Source organism: Palaemon carinicauda, chromosome 11, assembly GCF_036898095.1.
Source record: "Palaemon carinicauda isolate YSFRI2023 chromosome 11, ASM3689809v2, whole genome shotgun sequence".
Classification (NCBI taxonomy): domain Eukaryota; kingdom Metazoa; phylum Arthropoda; class Malacostraca; order Decapoda; family Palaemonidae; genus Palaemon; species Palaemon carinicauda.
Genome location: NC_090735.1, coordinates 122,455,333 through 122,467,832, shown reverse-complemented (window position 1 = coordinate 122,467,832; position 12,500 = coordinate 122,455,333). Strand labels below are relative to the sequence as shown.

The 12,500-nt window shown below is 40.4% G+C and overlaps 1 protein-coding gene across 1 annotated transcript in view; it reads right to left on the bottom strand.

Moving 5' to 3' along the window:
- LOC137650155 (serine/threonine-protein kinase VRK1-like) overlaps positions 1–12,307 on the bottom strand; it is a 125,578-nt gene extending 113,271 nt beyond the window's left edge. Inside the window, exon 1 of the mRNA XM_068383306.1 lies at positions 12,239–12,307. The gene's annotated coding sequence lies outside the window, so the exon portion shown is untranslated. The remainder of the gene's footprint in view (positions 1–12,238) is intronic.
- Between the last annotated feature and the right edge of the window lie 193 nt (positions 12,308–12,500).

Here is a 12,500-nt window from a genome sequence, read left to right as displayed (position 1 = left end):
CATAAAGAAAGCGGGCTATAATGAACATACTCATACCTAAAGATGTGTTCAATTATACAATAAAATATTAAAGTACAGTACAAATAAGCTCAATTAAAATTATAAAATTACCTTTGAAACGAAGTTGCCGAAGGTATGAAAAATATGCTCAATAGACTGACATAAGTCATTTTATAGTTTATATATGAAATATCGGTTTTAATGTTGTTAATGTTTTTAAAATATTTTATTTTAATGGTTCATCACTTCTTATATCGTTTGTTTATTTCCTTATTTCCTTTCCTCACTGGGCTATTTTTTCCCGTGGGAGCCATTAGAGTTATAGCATGTTGCTTTTCCAACTTGGGTTGTAGCTTGGCTGGTAATAATAATAATAATAATTTATAAAAATAATAATAATAATAATAACAACAACAAGCTAGTAATAATAATAACAATAACAATAATAATAACACCCAATTAATCCCGCAAGACAATAGATAGAGATGGTTTGGGCATTCTCTTCGCACTCCCCAAGAAGAGTTGGGAGACCCAGACCTACATGGCTGAGGACTATGAAGCGTGAAGTAGGAGATGATATAAAGTCAATAGACACTAGCTCAACTTCACCCCTAGCAACAAGTCACGTGTCATCACCCCTGACGAAACCCCTGCATTGATATAAAAAGTATTTCTATACTAAGAACCAGTTAAAAGTCTTTGAATATCTTCACAAATGACAGTTCATTAGAACATCGCGTGAAGCAAGTAGGGCGAAGTTATTATTATTATTATTATTATTACTATCCAAGCTACAACCCTAATTGGAAAAGCAAGATGCTATAAGCCCAGGGGCTCCAATAGGGAAAAATAGCCCAGTGAGGAAAGGAAATAAGGAAATAAATAACTGAAGAGAACAAATTAACAATAAATCATTGTTGCTACGAAAACACGCGAAGGTAAAAACGAACAAAAAATATATGAGCGAGTCTCTTAAAATGGAGGCGGGGCTTAAATATGGGCGGAGAATCCCATATATGAGTACATGCGGATCACATTGGCTATATCACGTGACCTGAGGAGAGAGAGAGAGAGAGAGAGAGAGAGAGAGAGAGAGAGAGAGAGAGAGAGAGAGAGAGAGAGAGAGAGAGAGAGAGGTGCATGGGTCCGTACGCGTGACCAATATAAGCTAGCCAGCCACCCCAGAATGTGAGAGTTGCATAACGTGTCCACGTACTTGAGAACGTCAAATTGAATCAATCACATAATTATTATTATTATTATTATTACTTGCTAAGCTACAACCCTAGTTCGAAAAGCAGGATGCTATAAGCCCAGGGGCCCTAACAAGGAAAACAGCGCAGTGAGGAAATGAAACATGGAAAAATAAAATATTTTAAAAACAGTAACAACATTTAAATACTTCCTATATCAACTATAAATACTTTAACATAACAAGAGGAAGAGAAATTAGATAGAATAGTGTGCCAGAAAACTCTAACCCAAGACAGTGGAAGACCATGGTACAGAGGTTATGGCACTACCCAAGACTAGAGAACAATGGTTTGATTTGGGTGTGTTCTCCTAGAAGAGCTGCTTACCATAGCTAAAGAGTCTCTTCTATCCATACCAAGAGGAAAAATAGCCACTGAACAATTACAGTGAAGAAGAATTGTTTGGTAATCTCAGTGTTGTCAGGTTTATGAGGACAGAGGAGAACCTGTAAAGAACAGGCCAGACTATTCGGTGTACGTGTAGGCAAAGGGAAAGAACCGTAACCTGAGAGAAGGATCCAATGTAGTACTGCCTGGCCAGTCAAAGGGCCCCATAACTCTCTAGCAGTAGAATCTCAACAGGTAGCTGGTGCCCTGGCCAACCTACTACCTACCACTTTGCATTTAGTTCCAACGCCCTACTGTTAATAGCTACAAGTACAGTAGTAGTAGTCCTTGAAGGAAATTTAACCCGATGTCATCATCACCATCTCCTAACATGCCTATTGACTTTAAATCATCTCCTACTTCACGCTTCATAGTCCTCAGCCATGTAGGCCTGGGTCTCCCAACTCTTCTTGGGAAGTGTGAAGAGCATGCCCAAACCATCTCCATCTCACCCTCGCCATGATCTCATCCACATATGGCACTTAATCTAGATTATAGTTTCATTTCTAATCCTGTCCTGCCATTTAACTCCAATAATTCGTATGAGGGCTTTGATCTCAAGTCTACAAAATCTGTTGGATATTGTTTCATTGTCATACTACAACTCATGACCATACGGTAACACAGATCTCACAAGCAACATCAATAAGCAGATCTGGAACGTTAAGTCATTCCTCATATTGACCAGTATGTCCTCGCTCATAGAACCTGTATGCAGTGATCCTTTTTGTATTTCCTCCTTCTATCCCTCCACCTGGAAGGTCAGATCCTGAGTGAACAAAAGGAATGCTGTACAAGTTTTCCCAAGAAAGAGAGCGCATGTGAAAGTCACTAGACTCTTTCTCAATGCTTGCTGAAGGTGTGATGCAGATCTCACACTGTTTATCCCTGAAGGGCCTGAGCCCTTAGCAATAACTGATCAGTGGACCATTACCATCATGATGTCGTTCCTTCCGTGAGGACCAGGATAGAAATCTTTCACCAACGCTGCAATGCATTCCATAAGGGACTAGACTACATTACTGTGTCCTTGAACCCCTTGTCTGGCAGACAATTGTCTTCCGTTTCCCTTGGTTTCAAATGGTCCATGTGGCATCTGAATAGTGCTTCAAAAAGGCTTTGTTTCTGGCATTTGATCGGATCAAATCAGCGTATTTCCTTGTACGTGAGCTTTGACAAACCCTGGGTTGTATTTTAATATAACTGTGATCGGCTACCGATCAAACCTCAATGTAACTTGGAGACTGGCCATAAAAGTACATTCCACGACGGAGGATTCGGATGTTGAGACCCTACTGTAAGTATGGATTCTTCTTGTTTGATTGATTGGGGACATGGTCTGCAAAAAGCCAGAAACTAAGATGCTAGAAATGTTAGAAATTCCATTAGCAAAAGGAAGCCATCTCTGGAACCTCGTTCCTAAGAAACCTTGGTTGGAGAAGATTCTTGCCGACAACTGCGAGCAAATAATTTAGCATCTCGGTGCTTGTACAAGTGCCAAGATCAGAATTGAGAAATCATCAACATTTTGATGGAAAATATTGGTCTGGAAAACTGGTCATGGATCAGGCAAAGTGGGAAGATCTAGAGTCAGGAATAGTATCAGCAAGATGGAAGCTCTTGTCTATGGTGTTACTGAAGTCCTCTTCCCTTTTCTACCCCAGGATATTTCCGGTAGAGAAAACAAAGCAGGCTTCTGCCAACGTCATACGAGTTCAAGTACTGGAATCATGAACTACCGTACCAAAAATCTTTCCTGGGGATCAAGCGTTCAGTACTGTACAGCGCTGCTCCTCCTACGAAACCACTCAGAGGGAATGACCTAAGTCTTGAGCAACTACAGTACGCCAGACGGGTCATCATCTGCTTCAGCGATTCCTTCCTCCTCCACTTCTACGGTAGGATTGCAGTGAAGGAACAGGTAATTGGAACAGCTGAACTAATTCCATGGGGGATCAAAAGTGACGAACTCTTGAGACATGTATGTAAACTACGATCATTATTACAGATCATGTGGTTCTTGATCGCATGATTTCCGACCTGTAACCGATCGTAAGTTTCCCAATTGCTGTAAACGATCGTAAGTTCCAGATCTTGGCAAGCTATTATATGGTTTTGCGATAGCAGCACACAACCGGTCCCATGGGAAAACGCAAATCATTGGGAACAAGCGCGAGGCAACCTGTCATGCAGGAAGTGAACAATTCAAACATTCCCCTAAAGGCAAGCAGAAAGTGACAGGGCACAAGAAAACCTTGCGCTAGTGGCGGTTCTAAGTTACTTTTACATCGTACTATGTAACTGAAGAACAAGGATGGAGCAAATGCCTGGAGTTTTCAGTCCAAGAAGCATCCGATCGAATAGCGTTGAACAAGCGCAGTGAACGCAGGTACCTCATAATTAAACTTAATCTTGTGGAAATTAAAATATTTCTGGTGCATAAACTCTCAAAATGTGCTCTGTATGCAACTCCCTCAGGTTGGGCAGGAGTCTCCCCCCTCCCCCATTGAGAAACCAAGAGCTCGATTCCGTACTAGGCTCAGTGTCAGCTAGAGGCATGTGAGCACTAGTATCCAATACCGATCAACACTGGGTATGCTGAGACTCTGAGTACAAACCAACATCACAACAGCAAGCCAAACACACTATCTGGATGAAAAAACAGAATACTGTAAACAGAAATTTAAGCCAAAGTACCAAAATATATGTCTGTACTCTACGACAGCCAAAGCGAAGGTGAGCTCTACCTGTCGGGTAGGCGAAGCTTCTCTGCCATCCGACATTAAAAGCTTGTAGGAAACTTTCCCAATACCACATCGCCAGGGAATGGGAACGCAACAGGATTGACACAATACATGTACATGTACAGTACTATGTACACAAGGGAGCATGGTTTACCCACAGTGGTTGAGGTCAGCTTGTGCAGAGAACCCAGGATGTTGCTTTCTCCATGATAGGAGGATGAAGAAAAGAAAGACCCAGTCATTCCTTATCATTCACATAGACTAAAGCCAGGTAACAGTACCCTCAACCTTCTGCTACTTGTCCAATAAGGAGCTCGAGGTATTCAACTAGCTGTTGTGCAGCCACAAGACCAATTGAGATCGTATAGAGTTCCTGTGAGTCACGTCTTACAGGTAATGGGCTGTGAAAGTCGCCAGGCGCTCACATACCCCTACTTGTAGAACCTGCGTCACAGAATAATCTCCTTTGAAGGCCAGCGTCGTAGCTATGCCCCTGACAACGTGGGTCGAAGGGTTGGAGGAGAATCTGGATTCAGAACGTAATTGATGACTCTGTAAATCCAGCAGAGATGATGTTTTTGGTGATCCTCCTCTTGCCTCTCCCGGTGCTAATGACAAGTGAAGGCACCCGGAGGTGGGCTGCTGCTGTTCTCTTGAAGTAGAGCTTCAAACTTCTCCCAGGGCACAGTAACATATGATCTGGATCGTCAGTTACAGAGCGGCGACTCGTTGTCCGGAAGGGGTCGAATCTAGGATCCGTCACCCCTGGAGTCTGAGTCTTGGCAACAAACTCAGGGACGAAGCTGAACGTTACCTCTCCCCCTCCCCTTAAATGGGCGATGTCGAATGAGAGACAATGAAGTTCTTTGACACATTTGGCCAAGGTCAAAGCGAGTAGGAACACTGACATCTAAGCCAGGTGGAGATCTGTTGCATGGTGTGGTGGTTCGTATGGAGGCATCTTGAGAGACCAGGGAACTCGAACCTATGTTCCAAGGGGAGGTCACAATTCTGACTAAGGAAAGGCAAGTTAGTAGAATGCAAGGCTCAGGGCTGAGTGATCGTCTTTCACTTGCGAAACTGAAAGGAGTCTTTCCTCCCGGAAATACCCAAAAATTCCACTACCGCTGGAATAGTGGCATTGAGTGGATATACCCTTTTTTATGGCACCAACCACAGAAGACGTTCTACTTTGCCTGGTAGACTGCTTCTGAGGATTTCCGCAGATATTCAGACACCCTCTTTACAATTTGTTGCGAAAATCCTCTTCGAGTGAGGAGGTGCTGGATAGTCTCCAGGCTTCCAGTCATAGCGAAACTACAGCTTACGGTATACTGTATGTTGAAGTGCAGTTGTCTGAGTAGATCGTGATGTGGAAGGAGTTCTCTTGGAGGCTCCGTTATGAGCTGCAGAAGGTCCGGAAACCATTCCGCATGATGCCATAGCGGAGCTATGAGAGTCATTGAGAGGCTGACCGATGTTCTGGCCTTGTTGAGTAACCTTCTCATCAGACAGAATAGGGAAAAGGCGTAAACGTCATTGTTGTCTCCACCGTTGTTGGCATGCATCTTTCCAGAGAGCCTTGGGGTCTGGGACTGGGGAACAGCGGGAGCCTGAAGTTCAGGGGCGTTGCGAACAGATTCAAGATTGGAGAAACCCACAAAGTCAGGACTTTGGAGGCTACAAGGTGATCCAAAAACCATTCAGTACACATTATCTGAGATGTTCCGCTCAGATTGTCGGCGAGTAAATTCCTTTAGCCTGGAATGAAGCGGCCTGATAGTGGTACTGAGCGGACTTTGGCCCCTCTCAGCATTACTACTGTAAGATGGGATAGGGGCTGCGAACAAGTTCCTCCTTGCTTGTTGATGTGAGCCACTACTGTGGTTTTGTGCTCGTCACCACCACCGAGTGGCTGGTCAGGAACTGATGGGACTGTTAAAGGACCAGAAAGACGGCCTTCATCTTTAAGAGATTATGTGAAGGTACTTTTCGGACTGGCCAGAGGCCATGTGGTGCAACACGTTGGTAACAACTCCCCCCCACCCCCGCTTCTTGTGATGTGTCTAAACATTACATCAACACTGGGGAAAAGGATGAAAAGATCTACACCCCTCCGCAGATTCTCGTCTGCCACCCACCACTTAAGGTCTGTCCGTTCTTCTGGTTCCATGGGGATCAGAATTTCCAGGGAATCCAAGACCTGATCCCAATCGGGCTCAAACTGCCACTGGATAGATAGAACCCTGAGGCGGCTGTTGGAAACTAGATGGGCCAAGGATGATAGGTGCCCGAGAGGACACAGCCACTTCTGGGCTGGGAGTTCTTCTCGTCTCGAGAAAAGGTCTTGCGACCTTTCTCAGCCTCGTTATCCAGATTTTCGATGGGAAGGTTGTGGAGATTGGTGACTAAAATCATTACCAGGTATACCAGTCTTCTGAGTGAGAAGCAGAGAAGACTTCTCGAGGTTTACCATGATCACCAGATCTTGGAAAAACCTCAGGAGTTTGTTTCGGTGTTGAAGAAAGGTTGCCAGCAAGTCTGCTAGGATCAGCCAGCCATCCAGATAACAGAGGAGATGGATGCCAATCCTGTGAGCCCAGGATGGTACTAGGGCGAACAGCACTGCTCTTCTACGTTGGCTCTCTTAGTCGAACGAAGAAGAACGGCATCGCTAACTGAGGAATTGTAAAATAAATTATATAAAAAAAAACTCCCTTGGGAGGAGCACCTATTCCGCGGACGGGAGAGGTGTCCACCGAGAGAACAGGCAAAATAAGAACTGCACACTCCCTTCCCCAGCTGATATCGATGAGAGAAGAAGAGTGGCAGCGTAAAAACTGCATTACAATGAATTAATTCAGCTAAAAATATTCACAAATTGAAAGAGCCACTGGACCCTCCGGCAGGGAGGGTTCCCCGCGGAGAAGCTGAAAAGTTATATTACAAATAATTATAATTTCACTTAATTAATAAAGAAACCATTCAGAAGCGCAGCCTAACCCGCAAACAAGAAAGGCGCTCGCCCCACAGAGTATACTGCAAGACGCCCATGAAAGGGGAACGGCGATGACCTTGAGAAAGAGCAAGACTGAAGTCAAGCTCTGAAAATGTCACACTCCCTTCCCCCAGCAGATTCCAAGTAGAGGAGAAGGCGATGACAACAGCCGAACGGAGGAGTATCCAACAAGATGACCGATGGTCAAGTAGGAAAGGTCGGAAGGGAAGGTTCTCTGTCCTTGAGAGCCTTCCATACTACGCTGTCACACAAAAAGCACATACAATGAGGGGAAAACTTATAACATATATATATATATATATATATATATATATATATATATATATATATATATATATATATATATATATATATATATATATATATATATATATATATACTGTATATATATATGCGTAAAAATCACAGGAAAACGCGATGCTCAGATGCAGAAGAACCACAGGGAAAATGAAAATACGAAATACACGATTAAGTCCTGACTAGTTTCGTGATACTAGTCACGAAACTAGTCAGGACTTAATTGTATATTTCGTATTTTCATTTTCCTTGTGGTTCTTCTGCATATATATATATATACACACACATATACTGTATATATATATATATATATATATATATATATATATATATATATATATATATATATATATATACTGTATATATATATATATATATATACTGTATATATATATATATATATATATATATATATATATATATATATATATATATATATATAAACATTAAGAATGTTTTCATATATGAAAAAGAAAAACATAAGGTGAAAAGACTAAAATCAATGACAGTCCAAAATAGGCGAGGAGGAACAGCGGTAACAATTGGTCTCCATCCCAGCCAAAAGCAAAGTGAGCTCAGTCATAGGTGTGTGAGAGGGAGGGGGAGCGAACTAACCCCCTACCCCCCTAACTAGTGGGATGGGTAGTTACCCCTCGCTAAATTTTAATGGCTCATCCTTTCAGCTTCAACGTAATACTCCTAATAAATAGCGTAGGTTTGTATTCCAGTTATGGAACAAACATCAAATTTCCCACAGTCTGCTGCATAAACTGATAAGGTATTATCCCCACTGATTTCAAGGTAGAATTAGATAAAATTAAAACACGATTTTCATTAAGACTGTAGGGAGCCCTTGTATACCAAAGGACCAGGCCTTACTTGAGCATAGAAAATGTGAATTTTCTTTCCTATTTTCTAGGCAGTCTAGCGTGACCTTCATACTGTAAAATCCTTTACCTAATCAAGTGTATTTATGGGTCTATTGGTCACTTGTATTTGCTCCGCTGTTGCTTGCTTTGCTACCCATCTAACATTATCTCGCTGTTCCGCTGTACTGGTAAGCAGTACACACTGCACCACGTTTGTAAGCCACTTGGAGGAGTATACTGGTGTTATTTAAATTAACTAATTAATCACTTATTATATGTAAATTTCATGTTGCAATACAATCTTTCTTCAGTATGAATGGTTTGCACATCTCCAAAGGAATGCGACCTTGCCATTGAGAGTTTATCGCCTATCGTAAGAATACCGCATTTCACCATTAGGACATTGTACAATGGCCTGAAAAGTCACCAGGGAGTCCTTTCTTAAATAAATAAGAAGTAAACTGCCTCTGAAGGGTACGGTAGAGAGTATAGCTAAGAATTTAAGGTTTTTCATGCCATCAAAAAAATCCCTCGTGAAAAAAGGACGGATTAAGTTGCTCTCAAAGGTTACAGTATGTTGCCATCTTCCCCTCTGGACTGCAAAGAACAAGCAAGCCGCACCATGCTTGATGCTCCTATCACCAACTTGAATTTTGAGTTGTTGACTTCTGACTATTTAAAGAAAAAAAAAAGGCTCTCCGTCAATGTCCCCAGTCAAGTGGGGTAACGTAAAATTGTTTTAAATTATTCTGATATGTCAATTAGTTCAGCAGTCCACCGCTAAAGGGAGCCTTTGTCGTTTGTTGGGGCAGACCGGGTGTAAAATTTCATAAATTACGACTGAAAATCTGCATTTTAAAATGAAAACAAACAAAAGAACACCATCTAACCCAAGGTTCTCCACCTAACCTAACCTAAGAGCTGTAACTTTACCTACTTACCCACCAAGGGGGGGATACGCACCCCTGCGACCCCCCCCCCTTAGACTGCAACGTTCTTAACTTACCCTAAGACTAAGTTTCGATGTTGTGTTTGCATCCTAATCAAACACAGGGTTGAAACTTTATCCAAGGGTAAGCTAAGGATACGGAGGCTTATGGTGGGGGGGGGGGGGGGGTCGCAGCCTTCCCCGGTAGGTAAAGATACAGCTCCTAGTCTAGGTTAAATGGTGTTCTTGAGTTTGTTTCCCTTTTAAAATGTGGTGGAGTGTATGCATGATGATGGATCTCCCTTATTTTCAACCATATTGCAAACTTGTAGAGAATAAAAACTATCCAGAATGTGCTAAATACTAACAGATAGATACAGAATTATTTTGAAAATAGCCTAATCAAAATTGACGTCAAATTTACAAGTTGAAGAAGCTCTGTACCCTGAAACTCACTTTATCACTGAACTAATCAACGAGAGTGGTAATTTGAAACGACCCAATCTGTGAAACTGCAAGACGATTTTTTTTAATCAAATCAGAATTCAATATTTCCAAAATTCCAACAGGGCAATTGGAGCATCAAACATAGGTTGAAGATAGCTGTGCTTAGCTGGCGAGATGTGAAGATGATACCGTACTCAAAGAGTGACAAGTTCAACCTGATACATATGAGTATTTTCTATGGCTCGAACAATCCCAAACTGGCGAGGATTATGAACTTTACCCTACAAAGGAAGTTTACGTCTTATTCTTACAAGATGGAACTCCTGGGTGATTATTTCAGCATTTGTTTCAAGTGTAGCATTGGTGAAATGCGTTATGTTTACGATGAAAGATTAACTCACAATGAGAAGTCCCCATTCTCTTGGCCCTGTTCAAATAGTTCATGCCAAAGGAAGATTGGCAAGAAACGTGGAAGACTTTTTGTAAGATCCAAACTATTTATCTTGTGAAGATGTTTTGGTTATATTAGCTTGTTCTGCATATAGTGTACCACAGAACATTATTGTGTTACCTTGCTTGAATTGAAGAGAGTTATGAAACAAACACAGGATAGACTTAGAATGTGAAATGCTAAATAGTTTGGAATGCATATGATAAAAATGACTGTGAAGGTCCTGTAGAGGTGGATTCCCATGCAGTATAGGACAGGAAAAGCAACCCTTAAAGTATAGTAAGTACGAATACGGCAGTCTAAGGGGGGTTAGCAAGGGGATACATTAGGTAAGTAGGTAAGGACATAGCTCGTAGGTTAGGTGGTGTTCTTGTGTAGAAGTTTTGCTGGGGTTGACAGAAGTCCTGGTTTTCCGGGACACGTAGCGGATTAGATAATTTTGTCCCCTGTCCTGCATTGACCCTTCTGGGGCACCCTTATTGTCCTGATTTTAGCTCATCATAACATTATATTTTTACTAACTGATAAGGGTTCTTAGCTGAAACTTTGCATGATGAAATTTCTAGATTATTATACAATTATGTTAATTCTGTGCCAGTACTTATTTAGCAATCCAGCTCAAAATGCTAATGTTGAACGTGTATTCTGGTGAGAGGAACAAGTTGGATGTGGTTTTGGTAAAAGCTACCTTAAAATGCACCTACATTATCAATTTTCAGTGTAAAGAAATTTATAGGCAGGTGCTACAAAACAAGGACCAATTGAAAAGTCAATTCATTAGCGGAATATAATTAAAAATAAAGAATTGAACTCGGTTTTCATTATTGTAATTTTCCCCTTTTATTTATACTTATATGTCAAATGAAGAGCGAGTTTAAACTGTTTCTGTATAGCTTTAATTGATTAATTTTCCAAATTATTTCTATTCTAGTTTTCTATTGTTTAAAATTATTTTAGTTTTCATTATACCTCATTAAAATTCTGTCTTATATGGGCCAGCCTGTATGAAGGTATGTATTTATATATATAAAATGAGAAATTTCAAGTGTCCAGGATTTCCAATCTAGTGGCTACCTTAGGTTTTACAGAACGTAGGGCAGGGGTTTTGTAGTATGACGGCCACGGCTTACAAACACCTAGAAAACTGGAAGGAAATTCCTATTTCCTATGTATGCAGGAGGTCAGGTCCGTCTTTATACAAAGCCAAAGGCAGTACAATGTGATTTTCCATTCATAACTTAAGATATTTTACAACCGATCTGTTACAACAAATTACAAAGTCTCGTATTAGGCTAGAACGCCAAACCTCCCACAAGGTGTTCTTATGCTCTTATGGTCTAGCAACTTAACTTCATCAATAAAAATATAGTTTTGCATTACAATAAAACCAAAAAATAAAGATAATATAAATGTAACATTTCATGTTAAATAAACATCGTGTCTCTCGTCATTTCATCTTTAAAACGTTACAAGTTTCAAAAAGACCGACAACAAAAAGGTGCCAGGTAGCATTTTCAATATCATATAAAACGCTAATAAAAGTATATTCCAAAATCCATCTTCATACATAATAATCAAATTGGTGGTGCCAATCAAAAATATGAAATAAATTTCAATAAATAACAGTAATTATCGCGATAAATTAACTAAAATATTAACTAATCATCCTCTCTCACGGCGGCCATGAAGTTCCGACAAGATGTGGGTCCTCGTAAGTTTCGATCATAATTCATTTATAATAGAAATTTGAGGCTCAATTATATTAAATAATATGACCTCTACCATTAAGGCTTCATTGTGATCACTTAATATATACAAAATGTTTATTAAACTTTAAACTTACCTATAAAATTCAACCGATTGCAGAGCACAAGTTTAAATCTCACGACACTGAAAGTAAACACTGGACTGCGATTGGATACAAAATGATATTATAATTAAACTGTTAAGATCTTACAAATGTTTTCTAAAATATTTTTATAAAAAATATAAAATTATTATTTATTCTTAATTTTTGAAAGAAGATAGAAAATAGTTTTAATATTTTATGTATCGTAATCGCAAAAGTCCTGGCTTGCGTAGATTACTGCGATTGGATACAAATT